The following is a 26,533-nucleotide window of genomic DNA, read 5'->3' as shown; positions in this document are numbered from 1 at the left end:
TCTGTGTCTCTGTGTGTGTACATGTTCACATGGGTATGGGTGCATGAGCAAATGTTGTATGTGGCAGCCAGAGGTCAATCTTGAGAGCTATCCTCAGGAGTGCTGTTCATCCACTTTGAAATGAGGTTTCTCTCTCATATGCCTGAATCTCACCAATGAGGCAGGACTGACGGGCCAGGAATCCTCCTGCCTCTGCCTTCCAGCTCTGAGATTACAAACGCATGCTACTCCTGTGCCTAGTGCTTCTATGTTGGCTCTGGGTTGAATTCATGTTCTAGAATTTGCAAGGCAAAAGGCTATTGATTGAGCTATCTTTCCAGCCCAATGGGCGCCTCTGGTTAAATTTTAGAAAGTAGTTTAAAAGATGTATTTTATTTTATTCTCTGTGTATGAGTTATGAGTGTTTTGTCTGCATGTATGTCTTTAACCCAGTGGTTGAGAGGCTGGGGCAGTCAGATCTTGGTGAGTTTAAGGTCAGCCTAGCCTATGCAGTGAGTTCCAGGCCAGTGAAAGCTAAATGGTGAGGCTTTAATCTCTAAAAAGAAACATTAACATTCTTAACAGTTCTGTGAAGTTTGTGACCCCTGGAAAAGTCATAGACTTGATACATCATCATCATCATCATCATCATCATCATCATCATCATCATCATCATCATCATTAATTTTTCAAGACCGGGTTTCTCAGTGTAGCCCTGGCTGTCCTGGAACTATCTTTGTAGACCAGGCTGGCCTTGAACTCACAGAGATTCACCTGTCTCTGCCTCCTGAGTGCTGGAATCAAAGGCATGTGCCATCACCACCTGGTGACTCAGTAAACTATAATGAAAAGATTTATTGATTAGCTGCTAGCAAGACAAACAATCTGAACCAAATTTAAGATGGTCATAAGAAGGGAATTGAGGGTAGAATCTTTAAAGGTGAAAACTACAAGAAGATCTTCAATATCCATGAAAACAAGAAAAAACTGGCCTATTTTGCCAAGGTAAGTAGTTAAGGTGACTCAAAACAATCTTTGGTATCTTTATAGAGGCAATATATATGCACACAATATATGTAGGTATATAACATTTAATATATAATATGATATATGACACATAACATAAAACTTAACATATAATATTATACACATATACATATAATACATATATATTATATGTAATACATATATATTATATTATACATATAATAGTATACACATAATACATATATATTTTATACACAAAATACATATATTATATACATAAATAACATAACAACACATAACATGTAATATTCAACATATAATATAAATGCATAGCATATATAATATACATACATATCATATATATGATTACACATATATTATGTTTATATATTGTATATTATCATATTTTATGCATTATATATTATATTATACATCATATATTATACATTATTCATATATCATATGTCATATATAATATGTCATTTATCCTATAACTAGACCTATCATAACAACTAGGTGGTCACACCTGTACATTTTTGGGTGGGGGTCTCTGAGTCAGAGTTATGAGGAACTTTTCTTTCAGGGACTTTCAGAGACAAAAGACTAGTAGCTACCAAGATGGCTGCCTAGTATAAAATGGAGTTTCTTTAGCCGTCACAAATATTCGTAGTCAAATATTCGTAGGGAGAGTTAAGCTCAAAATAATATTTGGCCTTTGTGCTTAGCTCCATAAGATCCATTCATCATGTGGTAGCACGTTCTCTCTCTCTCTCTCTCTCTCTCTCTCTCTCTCTCTCTCTCTCTCTCTCTCTCTGTTTGTATGTTTGTTCATGCAGTGCCTGAGGAGACCAGAAGAGGGCATCAGAGCCCCTGGAATTGGCGACAATTTTTGTTGTTGTTGTTGTTGCTATGTTGTTTTTGAGAATTGAACCCAGGTCCTGGTCAAGAGCATCTAAGGCTCCTAACTGCTGAGCCATCTCCAGCCTCTTCCTTTTAACTTTTTGAGGTCAAAGTGTTAGCAAAGGCAATGAATTAGACTGTTCTAATTTCTATTAACGTCACGTATTTACCCTGCTTTCATTTCCTCTCTGTCTGGGAGCTTATCCTAGGATGCGATTATTTCTTTTCTGATTTGGTTCCCAGCATGATGGCTGTTCTAGTCTCTGTTCTAGAAGATTAATAAACAAAGCCAGGAAGGTCAAGTTAAGTGACAGGGACACCCAAAACTAAGCAAATAAAAACAGTTATCAATGCCAGGGAAAAACAAAAGGCGAGCGGCTTGGAAATGATTGTGTAATTGTTATGTTGTAACACTTCATATCTCTCTGTTCAATTTTTTACCCTCGATTCTTTGGAAGGGGAGGAGTGGATCGACCAAACAGATGAAGTCTCATAGTCCAGGAAGAATCGAGAGAAAATGAGACCCACATCAAAAAGCAAGCCACACAAATACATTGTTTGGAAATGTGGCAGTAAATAAAAATAGTGATTTGGAAGACATCACAGCATAGCCCGGTGTAGAGTGGGAAGCAGGGAGAGGGGAGGAAGCTAGTTTTGCTTGGGGCTGCCTCAATGTCTTTATAGAGCTACAGACACATGCCACTTGAATATGGAGACACATTCAGAGAAATGTGCTAGTGGTTGTCATCCTTGTACTAAAATCGTGGAGTGTATTATTATACAAACTTAGATGGCCATGATAGTGTGAGGTGACATCATCTTACAGAACACAGCCCTCTATGCGGTCCGTCATTGGTTCCGTCATTGGTTGACTGCAGCACGCAGCAGTGTTTGGCTGTCTGTGTGGCCCCATGGTGTCTGTAAAAACCACACTTTCAGACAGAATGAGAGAGAAGGGTCTCATCGTTTCTAGAAGCAATCTTGTACCAAAGCACTTGAAGTCATGGTTTGGGGAAAACGCCAGAGGTAGAAAGCAGAAAGAACAGCAAGTACCTCGCTCCCTAAAGATAATCACTCTTAAGACTGCAGCTCAGGATGTTTCCTCCCAGTCCTGTACTTAACCCCACACATTTCTTTTACAGCTCAAGAGTCAATTGAACTCAATCAGCCCATGCTGGGCATTACGCCCAAGTGCAGCGTTAGGCACTAAGAACGAGACTCGGCCCTGTCCTTTCACTGATACAGGTTGGACTTGTCACAGAGAAGCAATAGCAACAACTTTTGATTGCCTTGAGACATCTTTGCATTAATTCTTAATAATTACATTTGTTTGTTTATTTCGGAGAACAGGGGTGCCATGGTATGCATGTGGAGGCCAGAGGATGCCTTGTGGAAGTCAGATCTCTCCTTCCACCATGTGGGTTTAGGCAATTGAATCAGGTTGTCCAGCTTGGCTGCAAGTAGCAAGCCTCTTTACACAACAAGCCATTTCTCTAGGGCGCTTCTAATTCTTATTAATGAGTCAAATATTATATCCGCTCAGCTTAACCCTGCAGCTCTAGAAGTAGTAGGAAACTTGGCCAAGGCCAGTAACATATTTTCCAAAAGAAATGGATACAGCATACTCAGTAATCTATCAAGTTTAATTCTTGATATATATTTGCCACAAGAGATTACAGGCCTTGACTTTGCTTGGGTTACCCTGGTCATGGCTTCAGAGTAAAGGTAGAGGGCAGTACAGTTGCTGGAGGACCACCAGATGACTGGGTTTTTGTTTTGGTTTGGTTTTTTTTTTTTTTTTTTGCAACTTTATAATCTGAATAATACACTTGTTCTTAGCCAAAAGGCTGAGAAGCGATATAACCCTAATAATAAAAATTAAATTAGAGGCTGAATATGGTGGTGCATGCCTGAGTTCCCATCACTTGGAAAACTGATGCAGGAAGCTTGTAAGTTTGAAGTCAGACCCGGCTATAAACAGAGGCTCTTGTCTTTGAAGAACTGAAATGAAGACTATTAAATTATGCACATCTTAGCACTAATCGTTGTCTCTACAGGCAAGCTCTCAGCTACTGCTCCAGCACCGTGCCTGCCTGCCTGCCTGCCACCATGCTTTCTGCCATGATGGCCATAGAGTCAACTCTCTGAAACTCTAAGCAAACCCCCAATAAACTCGCTCTTATATAAATTATCTTGGTTAAGGTGCCTCTTCACAGCAAAAGAAACTAAGACAACTGTAGACAAACAGGCTTTAGTTGAGTTAGACACTCCCCCTCAGCTCTTGACTTTTTGAAACAGAGTTTCAATGTGTAGCCCAGACTGGCCTTGTACTCACCATAGAGCCTAGGATAACCTCAAACTTGCCATCCTTCTGCCTCTGCCTTTAAGGTGCTGGAGTTATACTGTATTTCCCACTCAAGTGCTATTCTCTAGTTTCCTTCATCTTTGTGAACAAAAGGGAGACCCCACAAACCTGGTATCAATGGTGTGCTGGTTAGTTTTTTGTCAGCTTGACACAAAGTTATGAGTCAGTTGAGAAGAGGGAACCTTACTTGAGAAAATTCCCCCACAGGATTGGCTTGTAGGCAAGTCTGTCTATTTGGGGCAGGTATTTTCTTAATTGGTGATTGTAGTGGGAGAGAATTCACTGCAGGCTTAAAGCATGCAGAGCAAGGAAGCACCAGCAGCAAGCCAATAAACTGTGTTCCTCCATGGCTTCTTGCTTCAGGTTTCTGCCTTGAGTTCTTGTCCTGACTTCCCTTCATGACATTCTGTAGAGAATAAGATAAAATAAACCCTTTCCTCCATGGCTCTCATAGCAGTAGAAAGCCCACTAGGACAAATAACCAGAAATATGCTAAATTTAAAAAATTAATTACCAGGCAGGAAATCAATTAATGCTAAAACAACCTGAGTGCCAGCTGGGCATGCTGACACATGCCTGTAACCCCAGCACTTAGAGGAAGATGCAGAAGGCACTGGAGTTCAAGGACAGTCTTGGTCATGCAGCAAGTTCTTGACTGGCCTGGGTTGCTTATGACCCTGTCCTAAACAAAAAAACCCAAACAGGGAGGGTGAAACACTTAACCGTAAGGGACCCTGTGCCTAACCTGATGACTGGAGATCAATGGTGGGAGGAGAAATCTGGCTCCAGGAAGTGTCCTCTGACCTCCACAGGCTTGCCTTGATACAGATGCACTCACGCATGTTCATGGGAATAAGTATGGCTCAGTGGATAAAGCACTTGCACACAAATGTTACGATCAGGGTTCAGATCTGACATCCCCAGAACCCACATAAATGCTGTGTGGGTGTCCAACCTGTAATTCAAGACTTGGAAGTTGGAGACAAGGGATCCCTGGGGCAAGATGGCAAGCCAGGCTATCTGGTGTAGGCAAAGTGGGATCCAAGATGTCACACTACACATGAATACCGATAATCACAGGTAACCATGCAGACACACACACACACACACACACACACACACACACAAACACACACGTAACATGTATATATGCACATACGTAGGCTTGCACACACATGGAAAAAAATGAAAATAAAAACCTCTAAATTCCCATCTGGGTGAAAGCTGAACTATAATTAAATCAGTCCTTCCATTGAAGTCTTCACTATAGAAGCCCAAGCTTTCCCATCAAGGTCCTCATTGGCATACAGAAGTTCAAACAGTCCCAGACCTAAATAGCACCATCCAATTCACACCTCCTCAGGGCAATATTTAAATTTTGTCTTATGTTTTCTGCTGCTTTCCAATTGTGTAATGGCAGCCAGTATACAGGTCTAAGTTTTATGAAAGAAACTTTTTCTTTTGCTTTTACCCTGGAACTAGAAAAATTTTAAATTACAAAACTGTATTTGTACAGTCGCTAGTGGGTATTTAGCAACTATGAGCGATATCTCTAGATACCACAGCAAGTGAGCGGGAGGGTGTCCAGCCTTATGCAAGAAGCCCCAAGGAGAGTCTGTTTGGAAAGAATCAAGGCAATAGTCCTTGGTTCACAAAGTCGTAATTTTGTGAGGACATTTCACATTTCTGTGAGTAGAATTAATCTTTATAAAAGCTTTTTGGAGGTGGAGAACTCTACTGCTCAATTAGAAAATCACGCGAGACTAGTATACTCACTTTACAGAAGAGAAACATTATCAGTAAATAAATGAAACATGGTCAATCCACTGACTAAGGAAATGCCAAGTAAAACAAGAACGAATTTGCAATAACCAAGGGGCTGTTTGCTTTGTCAGCTCAAGTGTCCAGGCCTGGCAAGACCTCAAAGACCTGGTGCTCACATACTGTGGGCGGGGTCGCCCTCGGCTGTGTGTCGGGGCAGCCGTGCACCTCCAGGGGGCTGCAGCTGCGCGCCATCCTTAGCTCATCCTTTGCCATGAAAGTCTTTTGGTGTGTAGTTGTTGCTGTTTTGGGACATGGTGTCACCGTACAGGCTGGTGCCAAGCTCAGGATTCTCCTTCTTCATCCTCACAACGGTAAGATTACAGGCACGTGCCATGATGCCCAGCTTCTTATGAATTTCCATTCTCAATCATTCCGAGTGAGTACTTTTGGGGGAAAAAAAAGAACCAGGAAGTGATTTCAAACCATGGTTATTTCATTTCCCAAAGAGCTGTAGAGGCAGCATTCAGCTTAGTTAAAAGACTGGCTTTTACGTTTTCCAACCCTGTCTGTTCCATTTGGACTTATGCTCCCTCTCCTCTTGAAAATTCCTTAGTCAACTGATATACTTTTTCTTTCTTCTCGCTTTGCCAAGCCCATGCTTGCCCCTCTGTTGACTTCCTTTCTTGTTGACATGATTTTGCCAAAGATAATATGGCCTCTTTGAAGAAGCTAAACTCTCTCTCCAACAGGTCATTCTCAGATCCAATCTTTCCATTTGATTCTCTTCTCTTGTGAGCTAGACAACTTTAGAAGAGCCACAGAGCCCCTGCTTGGGTTCAAATGCCAAGGCTGTATGTGTTAGGGCTCCTTTTGGGTGGAATCTCTTCCACTCTCTTTTGAACTGAGTTCCCAGATCTGCTGGATGTTGCAAGTGTAGCTTTTATGTCACACCCATACCACCAAGGCTGTATGTGTTAGGGCTCCTTTTGGGTGGAATCTCTTCCACTCTCTTTTGAATTGAATTCCCAGATCTGCTGGATGTTGCAAGTGTAGCTTTTATGCCACACCCATACCATTGGGTCAGCAGGGATGGAGGCTTACTGTTGCATAAATTAATTAATGCTACTCAAATTGCCCTGCTCCACCAACAGCTGCCTGAGTTCCTTGCCCCCCCCCCGCCAAAAAGCTCTATATTCTTTAATGAAACACACACACACACACACACACACACACACACACACACACAGAGTCTTATTTTTTAATAAGTCCTAAGTAGCTCAATGGCCGGGCCACTCCACTCCCAAACTTCAACGTTGCTAATGCCTCCCCTCTGATACTCCTGAATTATTATTTACTAAAATCTAAAATTCATCTTTTCTAAGCTAGACCCAAATGGGGCCCCCTTGGGCAGCACCTTCCCAACTCTTACATGGCTGTACATGCCCGCTCCTTCAGCTCTCAAGCCTGATCCTCCTGCTTCCCTGTCAGGGCAATTCTAAAACCTTTTTCTCCCTTGCCCGGGAAATCAAAAGTTCTGCTTCTATCTCTCTGCCCAGCCATTGGCTGCTGGCAATTTTATTTACCAATTAGAGCCAGCTGGGAAAGGAACCTTCAGCATCTCACATGTGGATGTGCGAATTCTCGTGTAATTTGGTAACCCAATAAACATAAGCAACAAACCAAATCTACAGCACTTCACCTTTTCGTCCTTTAAAAAAGCCATTTCTCTCAGATATACAATGAACATACAATGGACATAGAATAAACATACAACAAATGTACAATGAACATGTGATGACCATATGACAAACATACAATGAACATGTGCCAAATGTGATGAACATGCAATGAGCATACAATGAGTATGTGCTGAAGATGCAATGAGCATGTGATGGACATACAACAAACATGTGATGGACATATGATGAACATATGAACATAGTTATAGCTATATGTAACTATAAGGTAGGATATACACTAATAACGTCTGTTCCATCAATTTTGTCAATTTAGGTACATTACTCTATCATCTACCCTAACTTAAAAGGGTTTATAATTCTATACCTGAATTGTGTTCTGATTTTAACTTGCATTACCATCTGGAAACCATCCTTTCATATCTACATCATCTTCCTTAGAGCTAAACAACTTAAAGTTTGATGAGACTATGACTCAACCCCATCAGAAATCTGAGAATGAATTAAATATTACCTGAATTTATTGGAAGCACAAAAACAGAGCTTCCAAAACTTAAGCCAGCTTGCAGAGACAGATATTCTGCAGAACGACGGAGTGTCTGTCTTCAGCCTTCTGACCCAGAACCATCTGACAGACCTTAAGTGTAGCAGGAATTCTGAAGGAAGGGCTAACGTACTCATCTTGGCAGACCCAGGCTGCTGGCTGCTGGGAGGCACTATTAGGCTGCATGGTCTTGTTGGAGAAAATGGGTCACTGGTGGTGGGCTTTGAGGTTTCATTTTGTGTCTTTTCCTGGACAGTAGTTTTTGTCTGTAGATGAATTAGAGCAGTTCTTGCCCAGTGACTACCTTGCCACAACTGGAGCAACTGCATATGGAGGCTGTGATCACGCTCAATGTCTTCTTTGAACTGTGAAGGGGGTAACGCAGGAGCCGACATATCTCTTAGTCAAAAATCTAGTAATCATGAAATGAATGTAAATGCTATATTCTGTGGATTTCTGATGTTTTTGATAAACATATTTATCCAGGAAATAGTCTGAGCATTGGCAATTAATTATAAAATCAAAATATTGGTCAACTCTGAAAAAATGTTGAAGATGCCTTTCATCTGCAGTACAGCCAAGGTTCAATTTTTATGTGAAAATAAATAATCTCATCCATATCATTAGTATTCAAATCCAATAACTTATAAAATAAGCTTCTTTATGACTTACATCAGTGTATGTTTGTGTGAGGGTTTGAACATGGCCCCCATAGGCTCATAGGGAGTGGCACTATTAGCCTGCATGGTCTTGTTGGAGAAAATGGGTCACTGGTGGTGGGCTTTGAGGTTTCAGATGCTCAAGGCAGGCCCAGTGTTGCTCTCTCTCGCTCTCTCTCTGCAGCCTGCAAATCCAGATGTGGAACTCTCAGCCTCCTCTCCAGCACCATGTCTGCCTGTGTGCCACCCTGCTCCCTGCCATGATGACAATGTACCAAACCTATGGACTGTAAGTCAGCCCCAATGAAATGTTTTCCTTCATAAGAGTGGTTGTGGTCTGTTCCCTGTGCTCTGGACAGCTCTCTCCCTACCTGCTCTTTGGGATGGGGGGTGAGTTGGCACAGAGTCAACAACACAGACTCTGGGAGCAGGTGAGAAAAGCTGCAGCAAGCTCCTTTAATACCCTCTACCCACGCCCCATTGGTCCCAAGGAAACATCTCTTCTAAACAGCAGTTTCTGATTGGCTGGCATTGTTTGTGCCAGCAATCCTTGGTCTCTCAGGCAGTCCTCAATTAGGACCTCCTGCAGGAATGCCGGTGTCACAGGAAGTCCTCAATTAGATCCTCCTGCAAGAGATGCTTTTGCAGCTGCACTGTCCCCAGCATTTACGTAGAGCCACCCCACCGTTCCTGCTAGAGTGGTCACGGTGTTTCGTCACAACAATGGAACCATCACTAAAATAGTTTGGTTATATAGCTAGGGTGTTATGAAAATTTCTCTGATGAAGAGGACTCTAAGTGGGAAGAGTTTAAGCAGACCAAGGCTCAGCAACTGGTAGCACCTGGGCAAGCCTTTGGAGACAGCTTCCACGTGTCTCTCAACCACTAATATGAAATATAACTTACCCCAGGATACATGTCCAAGAAAAACAAGAGTATAAATTGTCTGAGAGTCTGAATAAAGTCGGTCTACCCCATTTATCGGCTCCATTCTCCCTGGCCCCACTGCCTCTAGAGTGATAACTGACCAGGGATCACAGAAAAAGAAAACATAGGTTAGGAGAAATAGAATAGATTCTGTGCCTCAAGCTGTCTTTCTTACTGGAAAAATGAGTCTCTTCTGTTTGTTTCATTTTGATAATTGACTTTATTTCTTTCTATTTAGCTCTGATTAAATGAATGACTTATTTCCAATGTTTTATGAGCTTATGTTTTTCAGTTAAATTTTTTATATTTTATGTAAATGTTTTACCTGCATGTGTGTGTACTACTTCTGTGCCTAGTACCTACCAGTGGGGGCCAGAAGAGGACATCAAGTCTGTTGGCCTGTGAGTCACCACGTGGGTGCTAGGAATTGAACCCAGGTCCTCTGAAAGAGCAGCAAGCTTGGTTTGTTTGTTTGTTTGTTTGTTTGTTTATTATTTACTTATTGTATTTCAAGACAGTTTTCTCTTTGTAATAGCCTTGGCTCTTCTGGAACTCTTTGTAGATCAGGCTGGCCTTGAACTCACAGAGATCCACCTGCCTCTGCCTCTCTATTGCTAGGCCTAAAGGCATGTACCACCATGCTGGCTTCGCAAGAGTTCTTAAGTGCTGAGTCATCTCTAAGTCAGCCCCCGTGATCTTAGTTTGAAAAAGATTTTTAAACCATCAATATATGACAAAATTCTCGAGCTAAAAAGTTGACTTTAAGAGGGGGTATTGTTAAACAAGAAATGGTGTTTAGCCTCCTTTGAGAACAGTGGGTGAGTTTTATTGATATCTTCACACAGGACTGGCCTACTTTAGGTATTGCAAACTTGGGTGAGCTGCCTAGGCCCTGTATGTCTTCAGTCACATCCTTGGCTATTATGTTATATTATTGTTATTCTCATCAGACCTTTAATTCGAGCCTTTCTAAGTCCACATGAGTTACTTTGTTATGACACTTTTTTCTGGAAGTTCCTTTTTATAAGCAGTTATAACTTACAGTGTGTCTTCAGGAGGCTCAGTTAAGGGACAGAGTCACCTGACCCATGTACTACTGAAGGCAAGTTTCTTTAATCCTGAAATTACATAACCAAACAGAGTTTCCCAGAATTCTTAGGAAGAAACCAGCTCATAAAATCATCTAGGAGGATGAGAAATAGTTGCATGTGTCTGAGCTGAGGCATGACTGTCACTTTTTTTTTCTTTTTTCTTTTCTTTTTTTTTTTTTCCAGAGCTGGGGACCGAACCCAGGGCCTTGCGCTTGCTAGGCAAGCGCTCTACCACTGAGCCAAATCCCCAACCCCATGACTGTCACTTTTATGACCATTTTTATGACACTGCTTAATCATTATGCCTTCCAGGTTTAAGGAGACCTTTTCCTTCTTTCCAGACAACTATAGCCTGTAGAGATTTTTGTAATCTTTGTGAGCGAAACTGAAGAGTTTACTTTTCTCCTTAATGGAGCCCTCTGAAATTCTAAAACTATACATTAATTTTAAAAAAACCTTTATCTGGTGTGTGTGTGTGTGTGTGTGTGTGTGTGTGTGTGTGTGTGTGTGTGTGTATGTGAGTGTGTGAGAGTGTGTATGTGAGTGTGTGAGAGTGTGTATGTGTGTGTGTGAATATATCTGTGTGAGCATGTATGTATGTGTAGGTGTGAATGTGTGTATATATATATATATGACATGATATGAGCATTTATGTGTGTGGGGGGTGTGTGTGGTCTCTGTGTGTGTATGCATGTATGCTATTGTTTCTGACTTTATGTGTGCTCTGATGGATACAACTCAGGTCCTCACACTTGTATGGCAAATACTTTACCCACTGAGTCATTTCCCCAGCCCCTCCCTTCCTTTTTTTTTCTCCCTCCCTCCCTCCCTCCCTCCCTTTTTTTCCTTTCTTTACAGACAGGGTCTCATCATATAGTTCTGGCTGACTTGGGGACTCCTAGAGATCCCACCCACATCCACCAAGTGCTAGGAGGGATTAAAGGCATGCGCTACTGTGTGTGCTAATATTCTTATTTTTATGGTAATATGTTTCCACTTTACCATTCTCTACATAGGTTCAATGAGAACCTGTGCTCTTTGTAATAGAAATGGTGGTAAGTTCACATGACTCAGGCTGTGACTGGATGTCATATTGCCACATGCGACTGCCTGCTCTAAGGAGCTGATCCAATGCCTGGGGAACCTGAAAGCTCCTCACTGGGAAAACTGACCTGTTACCTTGTTTCTGTGATTCACCTCAGGGCTCTGTTGGGTCAGGAAGTAAAGAACTTCACTTTCTGGCAGGCCCAGAAACCTCAGCATTTGGGGGAGCTTGACGAGAGAGCATTCCTCCCATAGCACAGGAACCAGGGGCCCAGCCCAATGCTGAGCCTTTGACTTGGCTCTCTGACGTGGGGATGCTTTTTACAAGTCTAATCTAAAGGTCAGGCATGGTGGCATGTGTCTGTAATCTTAGTACTTCAGAAGTAGAGGCAGGAGGATCAGAAGTTCAAATTGATCCTCAGGTACAAAGAGATCCCAAAGTTGTCCTGGGTTACATGAGGCCCTGTCTTGAAACAAACAAGAAAACAAACCCAAAAGATATCTATCTATCTATCTATCTATCTATCTATCTATCTATCTATCTATCATCTATCTATTTATCTATCATCTATCCTCTATCTTCTATCTATTGATCTACCTATATTTATCTCTCTGTCATTTATCTACCATCTATCATCTGTCTATCATCTATCATCTGTCTATCTTCTATTTATCTATCTTTCTATAATCTACCTACCTATAATTTATCTACTATCTATCATCTAACTGTCATCTATCTATCGATCTACTGATCTATCTATATTTATCTATTGTTGCTGTAAAATTATAGAAAATGCTTTCTTTCATCCTGCACTAGGTCAGGAACTGCAGTGCCCCAAGATATCTGGTAGATGTCTTCATCTCAGTCAGCAATGGTTCTCAGCTACTTTGCTCCATCCCATATCACACTGCCGATGGCTTCTCTCTGATCCTGGCAACAATCTCTCTACCCATCCAGTTCCCAAGGCAGGCTGCCACCATGCCAGACACACACATCTCAATTCCGTAGCGGCCCAGTGTCTCCACCACCACAAACTCTCTTAAACTTAAATCGCCATATGAAAGAATACACAACATAACAACCTCTGATCCAATTGATAATATATAATTTGCTCATCTACACACACAAAATCCTATACACATCCATCTCTTAAGAATATTCATAACCCAATCACAGAAAAACATACTTGGTATTCACTCATTAATAAGTGGATATTAGTCTAAAAGCTCGAATTACCCAAAATACAATCCACAGACCACTGAAAGCTCAAGAAGGATGACCAAATGCAGATGCTCCCACTCCTTCTTAAAAGGGGGAACAAAAATATCCATAGGAAGGGATAGGGAGGCAAAGTTTAGAACAGAGACTCAAGGAACAGCCATTCAGAGCCTGTCCCACATGTGGCCCATATATATACAGCCACCAAAACTAGATAAGATTGATGAAGCTAAAAAGTCCATGCTGAAAGGGACCAGATATAGATCTCTCCTGAGAGACACATCCAGAGCATGTCCAATGCAGAGGTCAATGCTAGCAGCAAACCACTGAACTGAGAACAGGACCACCTTGTGGGGAATTAGAGGAAGGATTGAAAGAGTTGAAAGAGCTTGCAACCCCATAAGAACAACAATGCCAACCAACCAGAGCTTCCAGGGACTAAACCACTACCGAAAGACTATACATGGACTGACCCAGGGCTCCAACTGCATATGTAGCAAAGAATAGCCTTGTTGGGGCCTGAGGAAGGGGAAGCCCTTGGTCCTGCCAAGGTTGGACCCCCAGTGCAGGGGAATGTTGGGAAGGCCCTAAGGAGGGTGGATGGGGGGGACACCCCTATGGGGGAGGGGGAGGGAACGGGGGCTTATGAACAGGAAATCGGGAAAGGGAATAACATTTGGAATGTAAATAAGGAAATATATCTAATAAAAAAGACAAAAAATTCATAACAACCTGTAAATATGCAGAGGAATCTTAACATCAGCCTCCATGTTCTCTCCACTGCCTCCTCCAGTCTCCTCCTCTCTCTAAAACTTTTTTCCCATCCATCCTTCCTTCTCGTCCAATGACAGGCCTCATTCTAGCTTGTATCTGCCTTCACCGATATGACATCCTACCATCTATCATCTATCTACCATCGGCCTATCATCAGACTATCATCTATCTATCTATCTATCTATCTATCTATCTATCTATCTATCAATCTATCATCTATCTATCTATCTATCTATTTCAGTGCTTTGAGTCAAGACCTTGCTATGTAGCCTGTTATAATTAATAAGTAGTTCACTATTGTGTAAGGCTATGCATATTTGTGCATGTGTGCATGTGTGCGTGTGTGCGTGTGTATGTGTGTGTGTGTGTGTGTGTGTGCGTGTGCACACGCGCGAGCATGTGTGCACATCCATGTGTGGAGGCCAGAAGTGATGTCATCCTCAGCCACTCACTTTCTTATTATTCTCACTGAAACCAGAGCTCACCAGTTGGCTAGCTGGGAGGACCCACTTGTCTTTGTCCCTCACATTCTCCCCCAGCTTTTATGTGGCGCTGGGGATCTAAACTCTGGTCCTTGTGCCTTCACGGCACACACTTAATGACTGAGGCATCTCCTCACCCCAAGATACTATTTGTCCTTCTTTATTTTTTTTACTGGGTTGTGGTGGGGGATGTTGTTGAGATAGTATCTGTCTATGTAGCCCTGACAGTCCAGGAACTCGCTATGTAGACCAAACTAGCTTTGAGCTCACAGCAATCTGCCTGCCTCTGTCTCCCAAGTGCTGGGGTTAAAGGTCTATACCGCCATCCGCAGTATACTTTTATTTTTAACTGATCCATAAGAGCATAAAAATAGAATATATTAATAGGATATTATGTCATGCTTGAAGCATTGATTACATTGAATAATGTTTAAATCAGATTAACTATATTTATCTCTTCAGTGATTCTTTGTGGTGAAAACTTTCATACATTATTGTTATGAATTGTTGCCATACTGCACTGGCACCCTGTATCTTCCTGTTTCGGACCGTAGCTCAGAACGCATTCATCACAATCACTACACACAATGTGAGATTAAACAGACATGTGGCCAGTCACTGCTTCCATAAAGCACCAGACCATATTTTTGTGGATTCGTCAGCCTTACTGTTATTATCTCTGCAAATGGGGTGACTAAAACAAGAAAAATTGTTTAAAGATAAACATATATATGCATTTGTTCTTAGGCTCTGCTTCATTGGTTTTGAAGTGTTGTATCTACCTTCAATCTGCAAACTCTACCCTTCAATCCCCCCTTCCCCCTCCCCAACCCCTGGTCCTCACAGGCACTGCCTCTTTTTGAGACAAGGTCTCACTCTGTAGCTGGCTGGACTGGAGCTCACTATGTAAACCAGCCTAGCCTCACAGTCATAGAGATCCACCTGCTTCAGCCTCCTGAGTGCTGGGATTAAAGGGATGCACCACCATTTTAGGTTTAGAACCCTAACATTGTCCTTCCCTCCGGTGTCAAGCTGTGACTCTAGTGACTACGATAGTGATTTTTTCCCCATCCTTCTAGTTCAGAGTCACTGATGTTAAAGCTGTCATGTCCTGAGGCTCTGCAATCTGGTTGGTGACCGGATGAAGACTTATAATAATTATACATTTCTCTGTCCTTCATGTTGCTGATTGGGCTGCTCAGGAGTGGCTCTGAAATTATCCTTTGACACAAAACATTATAGCCGAACATGCTGGAACCCAAATAGGAACGTCTTCACCAGAAGTCTATGACTGAAAAACGGAGTTCACAGTTTGTCTTTGCTTCTTGTTTTCTTTCTTTTTTTTTTTTTTTTTTTTTTTTTTTTTGGTTCTTTTTTTCGGAGCTGGGGACCGAACCCAGGGCCTTGCGCTTCCTAGGTAAGCGCTCTACCACTGAGCTAAATCCCCAGCCCCGCTTCTTGTTTTCTTTTGTGTCTATAGAAACAGAAGATCTGGTGGATTGAGTCTGCAGAGGCCTCCTTTTGATCGAGCCATCTACACCTAATCCCGAAAGAAGACACGCGGCTGTGGAGTGGGTGATTTTTCACACTGGCCTGTTTGGGGGAATTTGGTCCAAGGTTGGTGTAAGGGGATAGGAGAGTGGATATCAGATTAGAGAATGTGGAGGTTCAGAAACTGACACCCCAGAGTGAAGGCCTCAAATGCAAGGTTTCTCCCTGACCCTCTCCTGCCCTCTTGCTTCTCCCATCCCTTGTTCTTTCCCAAGGTTAGCCACTGAAACCACAGTATCTTCTTCCAGGCGGTCATCAAAGCCAGAACTTTGTTTTTCCCCAGGGCCAGCCATAAAGCCTCTGCCTTCCTACTGATGCACTAACACCTTGCACTCCAGAGGGTCCTGCCCAACCCCTAAGAGTAGGATGCTGCAAGAAGGGGCCAAGAAGAATCGGACCAGATGTGCCTAGCAGGGTCCTCTCCATCTGCTTTCAGCACCACATACACACATGCACGGCTGACCCTGCTCCCTTGGCCCCAAGCATCGAAACGCCTTTCAACTTGTAAGTTTTGTGGGTCTTTAATCTGCAGGCTCCTTGTTTTCTAGTGTCATAGTTGTCAACCTGTCTTTTGTTATAGGGATATCAACTATGGCCTTTATAACAGGCAAGGTAGGTTTCACCTCTCTCCACCCTTACAGTATTTAAAGTCATTTGGCAGCTAACAAAAATTTTAAACCACATAAAATAACCCCACTCATTAGAATCCCATTTTAATAGTCTCTATTAGAACTGTGAGGCCGGAGACAGGGCTCCGTGGTTAACAGCACTGGCTGCTCTTGCAGAGGATCCAGGTTTGCATCCCAGCCCTCCTATGGAGGCTCACAGCTGTCAGGAACTCCATTCTCAGGAGATCCAGGGCACTCTTCTGACCTCAGTGGGTACTAGGCACACATTGTGGTGCACAGACATATATTCAGGGAAAACAGATAAACAGATTAGATAAAGAAAGATAGAGAAGACTAGAACAGAATTCTGAAGAGGAGGGAAGGAGTGGTGGGATATACATACAATAGTCAATAAGGGTCCTTGCTGTCTAGAGACAGATCTGGTTTGCTTCAGTCAGTAGACCTTGCGAGTAGATTATTGGATGTTCAGAGTGCTTTCTTAAGCCACATGGATGAAAGAGACCTACGAGAGAAGATAGAGTAAGCCTGAGAGAGGATAGAGTAAGCCTGAGAGAGACATCAGAGATGCCAAGACTCCAGCTCTATGCCTAAACTTTGCCCACGAGCAAAGCATTGTGGCACATGCCTGTGATTCCAGTACCTGGGATACAGAGGCCAGAAGAGCAGTCATTACCAAGGTCCTCCTCAACTATTCAGTGAGTTTGGGGACCTGTGTGGGCCCCCCTGGCACATTTTATAAAGTCTCATTTATTTTAGTGAGGATCTGAGCTTGCTCTCTGTGGCACCTCCCGTTCAAGAATCACTTCCACTTGGTTATGAATTTAAAGGAAAAAAAAAAGACTCCTTTTATCATGCTAGAGGAAAGACACATCTGCAGGCTGGCTTACCTCTTGCCACTACTGCCGCTATTAAGAAAAACATGAAACAGAGACAGAATTTGCCTCATTTACTCAATAGTTTGACCAGGAAGTAGAAGTTGGAATTCTAAATCCAGTCCCATGAGGTGTTTGATGCTTATCTAGAGAAACCCAGGCAGCTGGTTTAACACGTTACACTTGGAAGCTGCCAGTGTTGGTGTTACTGGTGTTACCACATGCCCCAATGTCTAAATACATCTGGCTCAAACAAATTTGAAAATGAGCCAGAGATGGCGGCACAGGCCTGTAATCCAGAGTGTAGGCAGGAGCCTCCTCAGTTATGTAGTTACATAGTTACTGAGGCAAGCTTGCACTACAGAAAACAAACCAATAAAGAGCCATTGTTTCTAGAGGTCACCCCAAACCCCATAGATGGGGGAGGTGAGGAAGCTGTGGGAGGGAGGAACAAGTAGGGGAGGAGTCACGCTGAACTTCTGGCTTTGAACAGCCATCATTAATATGCAGAGCAAGCCCCGCTTGCTTTTTCTGGTCAGTGCTGACTTCCCCTCAGTCTTAGTCCAGACGGTGATTCTTCCAAGAGTCCTTTGATCCCCCAGTCTAGACTACCTGTCCCTGCTGCGCACCAGCTCCTGTGACAGCCTGTTCCCTTTGTTCTGTGGTACTTACCACATGAATAACTAACTGCTCATTCAACCCTGTTCTTCCCTGGTGTCCGAGGTTTCTCGAGTGTGTGAGCTATGGCATGTTTAGCACACATCCCTAGCCCCGAGCAGGCTGCTGGCCCCTGTCAGATGTTGCCACATAAGTCAGCTGAATGACTGAGCTAATTTTTGAGATGGGGAATATTTTCAGTAGGTTCATATAGAGCCTTCACTGGGGCATCTCAGATATGCATTACTGGTCTCACAGAAGCTGGAGTTGGATTGCTTTAGAAAGTACATTGCTACTACACCTGTGTATGCACTTAGGCTTGTACAGTGCATACACACATAGTCACACACAGAGACACATACACACAGACACATGGAGACACACATACACGGAGACACACACACACAGAAACACAGACACACAGACACACACACACATAGACACACATAGATATACACAAAGAGACACATTCATAGACACTCCTCCACCCACACATACACACATTACACACAGAAACACACATAGAGTCACAGACACACAGGCACACACACACACATACATATACACATAGATACACACAAAGAGACACATACATAGACATGTACACACACATACACACATAGATACAGAGGGACACACACAGGCACACACACAGACATACATGCACACTGAAATTAGGAAATGAACGGAATAGAAATGAAAATACAATACATAATAATTTATTAGTTGAAGCCAAAGCAGTGCTTCCATGGGATTTTACAGCTTGTTATACATTCAGCACTGTTTCTCAGAAGGGAAATGCAAATTAAAACCATCAGAGGGTGACACAATACTCTTTCTTATTGGGGTGACTGTAATCCAAAAGATTAACAATGCCCAGTGCTGGTGAGGACATGGAGAAGGTAGAACCAACTGGAAAACTTCTTAAGAAATTAGGTACACTCCATGATCCAGTTATCAGTTTTGTAACTTCTGGGTACCTACTTTAGAGAATATTTAATATGAGCTCTCACATAGTGCAGGCTGGTCTTTTTTTTAAAAAAAAGATTATTTATTATATATAAGTACACTGTAGCTGTCTTCAGACACAGTAGAAGAGGGCATCAGATCTCAGGACCTCTAGAAGAGCAGTCAGTGGCTGGAGCTCCAGCTCAAGGCTGGCCTTAAACTTGTGATGTAGCTAAGATTAGCCTTGGACTACTGATCCTCCTATATCCACTTCCCAAGGGCTGGGATTACAGCTGTGCACTACTACACCAGGATCAAAGCTGGGATCGTGCTTTTAGTAACATCACATGTAGGATCTCTCAACTAGAAACAAGTGGCTGTTCACGCCTTGTAAATAGGTAAGCACAAAGTGCTATTGCCATGCCTCAGGAAATAGTCCAGCAACTAAGAGAAGATTAACCATCAAAAACATATGAAATAGCATTAATAAATCCCCAGATACTATTCTAAGTAAAAAGCTAGACATAAAGGACTACCTGTAGCATGATTTGTTTATATGAAATTTCTAGCAATGGGTGCTCCCTGACACAGGAAATAGATTTAGATACAGTGGATTTAGATTTGTACACAGTTATACAATTGCATAAATTTAACTAAAACCATCCAACCAAAGATTTTCATCAAGTTCGAATTTAATGGTACACAAATTATACCTCAATAAGACTACTAAAAAAAGAAACTGACAAACCAGCAAGGATTTACCTATGAAGAAAGATACTTTTCCTGACCACATACTCAAAGGCCTGACATCCTCTCTGGGTAGAAACTGCCAGCCTTCTCCCTGCAATAACGCAAGTTCTAGTTGAGAAATTGGCTATCTAGAAGGCAGACCAATTTTAGCCTTTCTCAAGGTGTGGCTGAGGTCCGGCCAGTGCTCGTGAGTACAAGTGAGCTGTGCAAACCATGCCGTGCCCTAAGGGAGCAGAAACGTATTGCTGCATCCTCATTCTGGCTGGCTGGTGCCATTTTAGACCATAGAATGCCAGAGAGAAAAGACACAAGACATCAGGGCCTCTGGCAGATTCTTTTCAAAAGTTCAAAAGTTCTGGCAGAACTTTTTTCAATTTTCACGTGAAAGAAAAAAATGATCGTCATGTTTTCATTGGTCATTTTGGTGCCGTAACATGCAACTTGGGAACCCCATGCTTTATACACTGTGGGCCAAAGCACCATTTGCATCCCTGTCTGTCTTCCTGGGAGATTCTCTTACCACATAGTCTAAGTGGTAGATGCAGCCATTTTGGAGTTGCCATCTGCTCTTAACCCTAGGTGACTAATCAGAAACCAGCCTCTCACTCAGGTGAGGCCAGTCCTAGGTCCCTGAACCACTGTGTATTGGTCAGGATCAATGACTTTAGGTATTGACACAAAAAAAATTTTTTGAGCTTGGTTCTAATGGGGGCAGTCTAGGCTACAGTGTGATGATAGCTATGAGATCTGAGCTGGTAACTACTGTGGTTTGTCCCACCCTGAGGCTCATGTTGGATTTTCCCCTTATTAAACATTAAGAGGTCAGACAAGGGAACCTCTTCTTGGTGACTAGGGCTCTTGCTCTCCTGAATGGGTTGATCCCTCCAGTGACTAATGGATGAGTGGATTAATGATTGAATGGGTTGCCTGGAAAGTGGACCTGCTACTAAAACCAGTTTGGTTAGTCTCTTGCCATATCATGCACAGCACCTCAGGACTCTGAGGCCGTCAGCAATGCTACCCTTTGACCTTGGATTGGAACTGTAAACCAAGATAAACTTCTCTCTTTGTAATTTACCCAGTCTATGATTGTCTTAGTTACGGGTTCTCCTGCTGTGATAAAAACACCATGACCAAAAGCAACTTGAGAAGGAGAGGGTTTTGTTCAGCTTAAACTTCCAGTTTAGTCTATCACTGAGAGAAATCAGAGCAGAAACTCAAGGCAGGAGGAAGCTGAGGCAGGGACTGAAGTAGAAGCCATGGAGGGGTATTGTTAAATGGTTTGCTAAATTTGCTTCCTTAAATACCCCAGGACCACATGCTGGAGAGGCAGCACCACACACAGCCGGGCCCTTCCTTACTAATTAAGAAAATGCCCAACAGATTTGCCTATAGGCAATTTGATCTTTTTTTTCTTAACTAAGGTTCCTTTTTCTAGCTTATGCCAAGTTGACAAAAACCAAAACCAAAACCAAAACCAAAACCAAAACCAAAACCAAAACCAAAACCAAAACCAAAACCAAAACCAAACCAAACCAACCCAGAAACCCCAACTAGGACAATGATTTTGTTATTAGCAACACCAAATGGAGAGGATGGAACCTGTCGGCTGGTGCCACTGTGATGAGGCAATCCGTCTGAGAAGGAGCTTAAGTGTAGACAGGAGCCAAAAGTCCCCACTTGTGACATTTTTTTTTCTACTCAAGTATTTTCTTTCATCTTTACAATAAATGAACTCTGTCTCTCTGCCTCCGTCCATCTGTTGGTCTATCCATCAGTCTGTCTGTTCATCTGTCTGTCTCCCTCCCTCTCCTATGCCTGTTCTGCATTGTGTGTGTGTGTGTGTGTGTGTGTGTGTGTGTGTGTGTGTGTGTGTACACATGAGTGGAAGCTAGAAGACAACTTTGGGAGTTGTTCTTCAGGAACCACCCACCTTGTCTTTTGGAACAATGTTTCTATGTCTCATGTTGTCTTTTGAAACAATATTTCTATGTCTCATATTGGCCTGGAACTGATCAAATCCCAGGGAACTACCTGTCATCCCTCCCTACCACTGGGCAGCATAATAAGCATGAGCTACCACATCCAGATTTTTAATTAATCTTTTTAAGACGTGGTCTCTCTATACAGCCTTGGCTGTCCTGAAATCACTACATACATGGCTGGCTTTAGACTCACAGAGACCCGCCCACCTCTGCCTCCTAAGTCTTGGAGTTAAAGATGAGCATGCTCAGTTCACCCAGCTTTTAAAAATTTATTTATTTATTTACTTATTTATTTATTTATTATATATAAGTACACTGTAGCTGTCTTCAGACACAGTAGAAGAGGGCATCAGATCTCAGGACCTCTAGAAGAGCAGTCAGTGGCTGGAGCTCTGACTTACTTACTTACTTACTTATTTATTTAATGTTACACGAGTACACTGTCACTGTCTTCAGACACAGACACTAGAAGAGGGCACCGGATCCCATTACAGATGGTGGTGAGCCACCATGTAGTTGCTGGGAATTGAACTCAGGACCTCTGGAAGAGCAGTCAGTGTTCTTAACCGCTGAGCCATCTCTCCAGCCCTCACCCAGCTTTTTAAACTGTGGGTTCTGGAGCTTAATCTTGTGTCCTCATGCTGTCAAAACAAGCACTTGGCAGACAGCATTAGTTCCTCAGTCCTGGTGGGTGGATTCTCTTGACTCTGCTTCTCTGTTTTCTTGTCAGAGTAGACCTCCTTGAAGGAGCTTTCAATTCTCAGGAACTCCAGTTCTCCCACCTTCAGGGGTGGGAGACAGGTGACAAGGATGGACATAGAAAAGAAATGATCTAATGACAAGGAGAAATGAAATATGGGACCTCGGCTGGGCAGATGTAAGCGGTGCAGTGGGGCAAACCTAGTCCATGGTGGTGTTCGTGTCACTGAGAGGAGGGTCTGTGCATCACAACCCCCCTCAGTGTCTTCTCAGCCACCCCGAGGCAATACAAGGAATACTTAGGGGTAAGGGTATCAATCATATAACGTTGTAGACTTTAGGCTATGCCCTGTTCTGCATACTTTACTCATCATTAACTCTTTTAATCTTTATAATAATCCCTGTGAAATTGATACTGTCATTACCCTGATTTTACATGAGAGAAAAATGAAGCACAGGGTGGTTAATATTTTGCTTAAGGTCACGGTGAATAAATGGCCGAGGGAGATTTAACCCCAGGGAGTCTTATACCATGACTGTAATGTTAAGGTATCCTTTGAAAGGCAAGTGTGACTTGCTCTGCAGAAGTGGTTCCGTGTTTAGTCATATAATCCTTCCTAATTCCCTCTCACGCCTGCCTCCTGTGAAGTCTGGGACTACCACCACCGCTCACAGCCTTCTTCCTTTTCTAATTCCCCGACTAACATGCTGGATGCCGATCCAGGTATCAGATGACTTTAGGATGGACACAGGGCAACAGTTTCCTCTCCACATAAATTGGCTCCCTACTGCACAGAAGACAAGTTGCTGATCCTGGCCTATGAGTTCCAGCCCCATTCTCTCTTTCTCTCTCTCTCTCTCTCTCTCTCTCTCTCTCTCTCTCTCTCTCTCTCTGTCTCTCTCTCTCTCCCCCTCTGTGTGTGTGTGTATTTGTGTGTGTGTGTGTGTGTGTGTGTGTGTGCGTGCGTGCACGCATGCACATGCATGCAAAGTACAAAGGTTAATGTCCAGTGTCTTCGTTACTCATTTGAAATAGAGTCTCTCACTGGACCAGGGCACTCACTGAATTGCCCCGTGATCTGGAGAGCTGCCTGCTCCTGTCCACCTCTGAATTTAGGTTACAGATGCATGTAGCCCTATCCTGCTTTTGATGTGGGTGTGGAGGATCTGAATTCGGGTTCATGAACTTGCCTAAAGAGCCATCTCTCCTCTCCTTTTACAAAGTTTTTCTGTGATGTGTTATAGCACGTGCACTCTCCCATGGCCTCCCGGGGAGATTATTATTCTTATCTCACTGAGAAAGGCACTGATTCAGGAAAAATTAATAATTTGACCAAGAGCACACAGAATCTTAACACAGGTATCTGGATTTCAACTCTCATATATGATTGCAACATCATGTGTCAGAGCTATGAGCAAAGACCTGGAATGGGGAGGTAAAACCCATTCAAAAACACTCAAATTAATTGGGTGTGGCAACTCACGCCTATAATCATAGCACTTGGGAGGCCAAGACAAGAGGTTTGCCTTAGGATTCAAGCCAGCCTGGGTTACATAGTGAATTTCAGGATAGCATGGGCTAGAGCGAGATTCTGTCTCATAAAACAAACAACAGAATATTAAAAAGATCTAGTATGAAATCACATTTCTTTCAATACGACACGGATGCTGTATACAAAGGCACTTGATTGCACTATGATGTTCTGTAGATGTATATAATACATACTAGCTTGTACTTACATACAGTACACAATTGGGCAGAGATTGTAGCGCAGTGACAGAAAAACTTGTCTAGCATGTGCAAAGGGCAGGGTTCAACACTAATATGGGGCAGGGACCAAATTACTATTTTGATGTCTCTTTCTTACTAGGAATGTTGGTGCTATCTTCTTGAGGGGCTGTTTGGAATAAGGGGGCATAAAGGTTAGAAGAAAACAAACCAACGTCAGATCGAGTTCTCCCAGCTGTGCTTCGGTCTCTGGTCAGCTACAGTGCTAGCTGCTCATTGCTTGGTGACATTCAAGGTCACTATAGCCATCAGTTATAAGCTTCACACACTCAGCTGTCTGTCCAGCAGCTTCCCAAACGCTGAGTTGCATCTCACGATTAAATCTTCTGTGTCTCCGAGGTGGCTCACTGGTACCTGCCTTGACACCCCATGCCATGCTGGGTTTCTCCTTCAGTAGTGAGATCCAAAAATGGGCTGGGGAGGCGGCTCAGCAGGTAATGCATTTGTCACCAAACATTCAGATCTGAGTTTACTGTCTGAAACACACATGGTAGAAGGAAAAAAACCGACCCCTGCAAGTTGTCCCTTGGCTCCTCTGAGGGGCCCCAGTGTGTGTGTGTGTGTGTGTGTGTGTGTGCATGCGCGCGCGTGTGTGTGCACAAGTATACCCAATAAATTAGTTTTAGTTTTAAAGAAATAAAGATATAAAATTAGACCTTTCTTTTCCAGCAAAATTAAAAAGAATTATCAGAGAGATTTGTCACTGCTCCTCATTTTCAAAGGCTCTGATGGGTTGTCAGTAGGGCCTCAGTTCTGCCTCTGAAACTGTTTACTTACAGCTCATTTTCATCTCCTGCGTCACATGAGAATTCCCAAAAGGAACATTTTGCTCGCTATTCTGAGTTTGCCATTAACATCCTGTATGCATTTGATTGAGTGCAGAGGCCATGAACACTCTGTCCTTGTGCAGAAGTCTCAAACAAGCTGGCCAGGCAGGACCAGCCACTTTGGGGCACCTGGGCTCTTAATTTTTCTTCCACCCTGAGGTTGGGGAAGAAGCGTCTGGGAACCTGTCAAGATTCCAAAGGGACCTCATAATGTCCCTGGAGGGGCAGGGGCTCCTAAGGAATGAGCTGGAAGACCGGTTCAAGAAAAGCTATCCGGGGAGGTGTTGTGGAAATGAGAGTGCACCCAATCACTCCCCTGCTGGTTTTAAATGGGTGGACAAAGAAGAAATAAAGCAAGTGTGTGGTAAAGAGCAGTGCTCTAGAACTCAGAGTTCTCTCTGCTCATCCTCTTAGGGTAGCTAATGACACTCTTTGAGCCCAGGCTCTTTCTCATCAAAGCTAGAACATTAACCCCTCCTGGCATAAAGTGAACACTCTGGGAGGGCGGGAGGGCGGGCTGTTGTAGAGTATTGAGACTCCAAACTCCACAGCGCTAGAGGTCTGACTATGCGCACCAACTGTAATTGCTTAACAACCCTGAGCCTCAGTTTCCTCTTCTGTAAATTAGGAGCAATGTCCCGGCACTTGTTGCAGAGATTTTTTTTTTTTTTTGGTTCTTTTTTTTTTTCCGGAGCTGGGGACCGAACCCAGGGCCTTGCGCTTCCTAGGCAAGCGCTCTACCACTGAGCTAAATCCCCAGCCCCCTGCAGAGATTTTTTTTTTAACAATTTAAAAATAGGTTGTGTGGGAAACAGCCTGATGCTTGAGACCATCTCTGTCCAATAAACACTAATTATTGTTTATTTTTCTAATTGTGACACGCCTCTCGTTAGCTCTGGACTTTCTCATCTCTCCAGTTCATTCCAATTCATCTGCTCTGTGTAAAAAGTGACCTTCCTAATGGTAAGCAAAGCAAACCTGGAAGGACTAGGATGGGAAGAAGGAGAGCAGTACCCAAGGCAGACAAGAGAATTTTCTAGAACGCCAGAATGGGCCTGCACTCTCACGGGTGCTGTGGCCGGGTGATTTTATATTGCAAGACCTGGATGCTCGGGGTGTGGCTCAGTGGCGGAACATAAGGACAGGCTCTGGATTTGATTCCCAGCACTGAAAAAGAAAAACAGAAAAACCAAACAACCAACCCCCCAAATCCTCATTATATATGTAAATGAATATGTTTTTATGTAAATTTTTCCTGTATGGAATTTTTTATGAAGAAGTCACAATGAAACCTATTATGTGGTACAACAAACTAAGGGTAACAGATAAATTAAGTAAAATATACAAAATGTAAATCAGATTACATTATTCCCTGCTTTAAAAGCTTGGGAGGC

The 26,533-nt window shown here is 42.9% G+C and overlaps 2 long non-coding RNA genes across 2 annotated transcripts in view; one reads left to right on the top strand and one right to left on the bottom strand.

Moving 5' to 3' along the window:
- Positions 1-1,054: 1,054 nt before the first annotated feature.
- Positions 1,055-26,533, bottom strand: part of LOC148004741 (uncharacterized) — a 35,182-nt gene continuing 9,703 nt past the window's right edge. Inside the window, exons 2-3 of the long non-coding RNA XR_015625442.1 lie at positions 16,995-17,114; positions 1,055-6,438 (exon numbers count right to left, since the gene is read on the bottom strand). This is a non-coding gene — a long non-coding RNA (uncharacterized LOC148004741). The remainder of the gene's footprint in view (positions 6,439-16,994; positions 17,115-26,533) is intronic.
- LOC148004742 (uncharacterized) lies at positions 6,201-26,308 on the top strand. Its single transcript, XR_015625441.1, has 4 exons — positions 6,201-6,366; positions 15,913-16,003; positions 16,267-16,487; positions 24,395-26,308. It is a non-coding gene; the product is annotated as an uncharacterized LOC148004742 (long non-coding RNA).

Source organism: Rattus norvegicus, chromosome 7 (genome assembly GCF_021556685.1).
Source record: "Rattus norvegicus strain SHRSP/BbbUtx chromosome 7, alternate assembly SHRSP_T2T, whole genome shotgun sequence".
In the NCBI taxonomy this organism is placed as follows: Eukaryota; Metazoa; Chordata; class Mammalia; order Rodentia; family Muridae; genus Rattus; species Rattus norvegicus.
The sequence above is the reverse complement of the archived record's forward strand: the minus strand, read 5'-3'. Positions and strand labels throughout refer to the sequence as shown.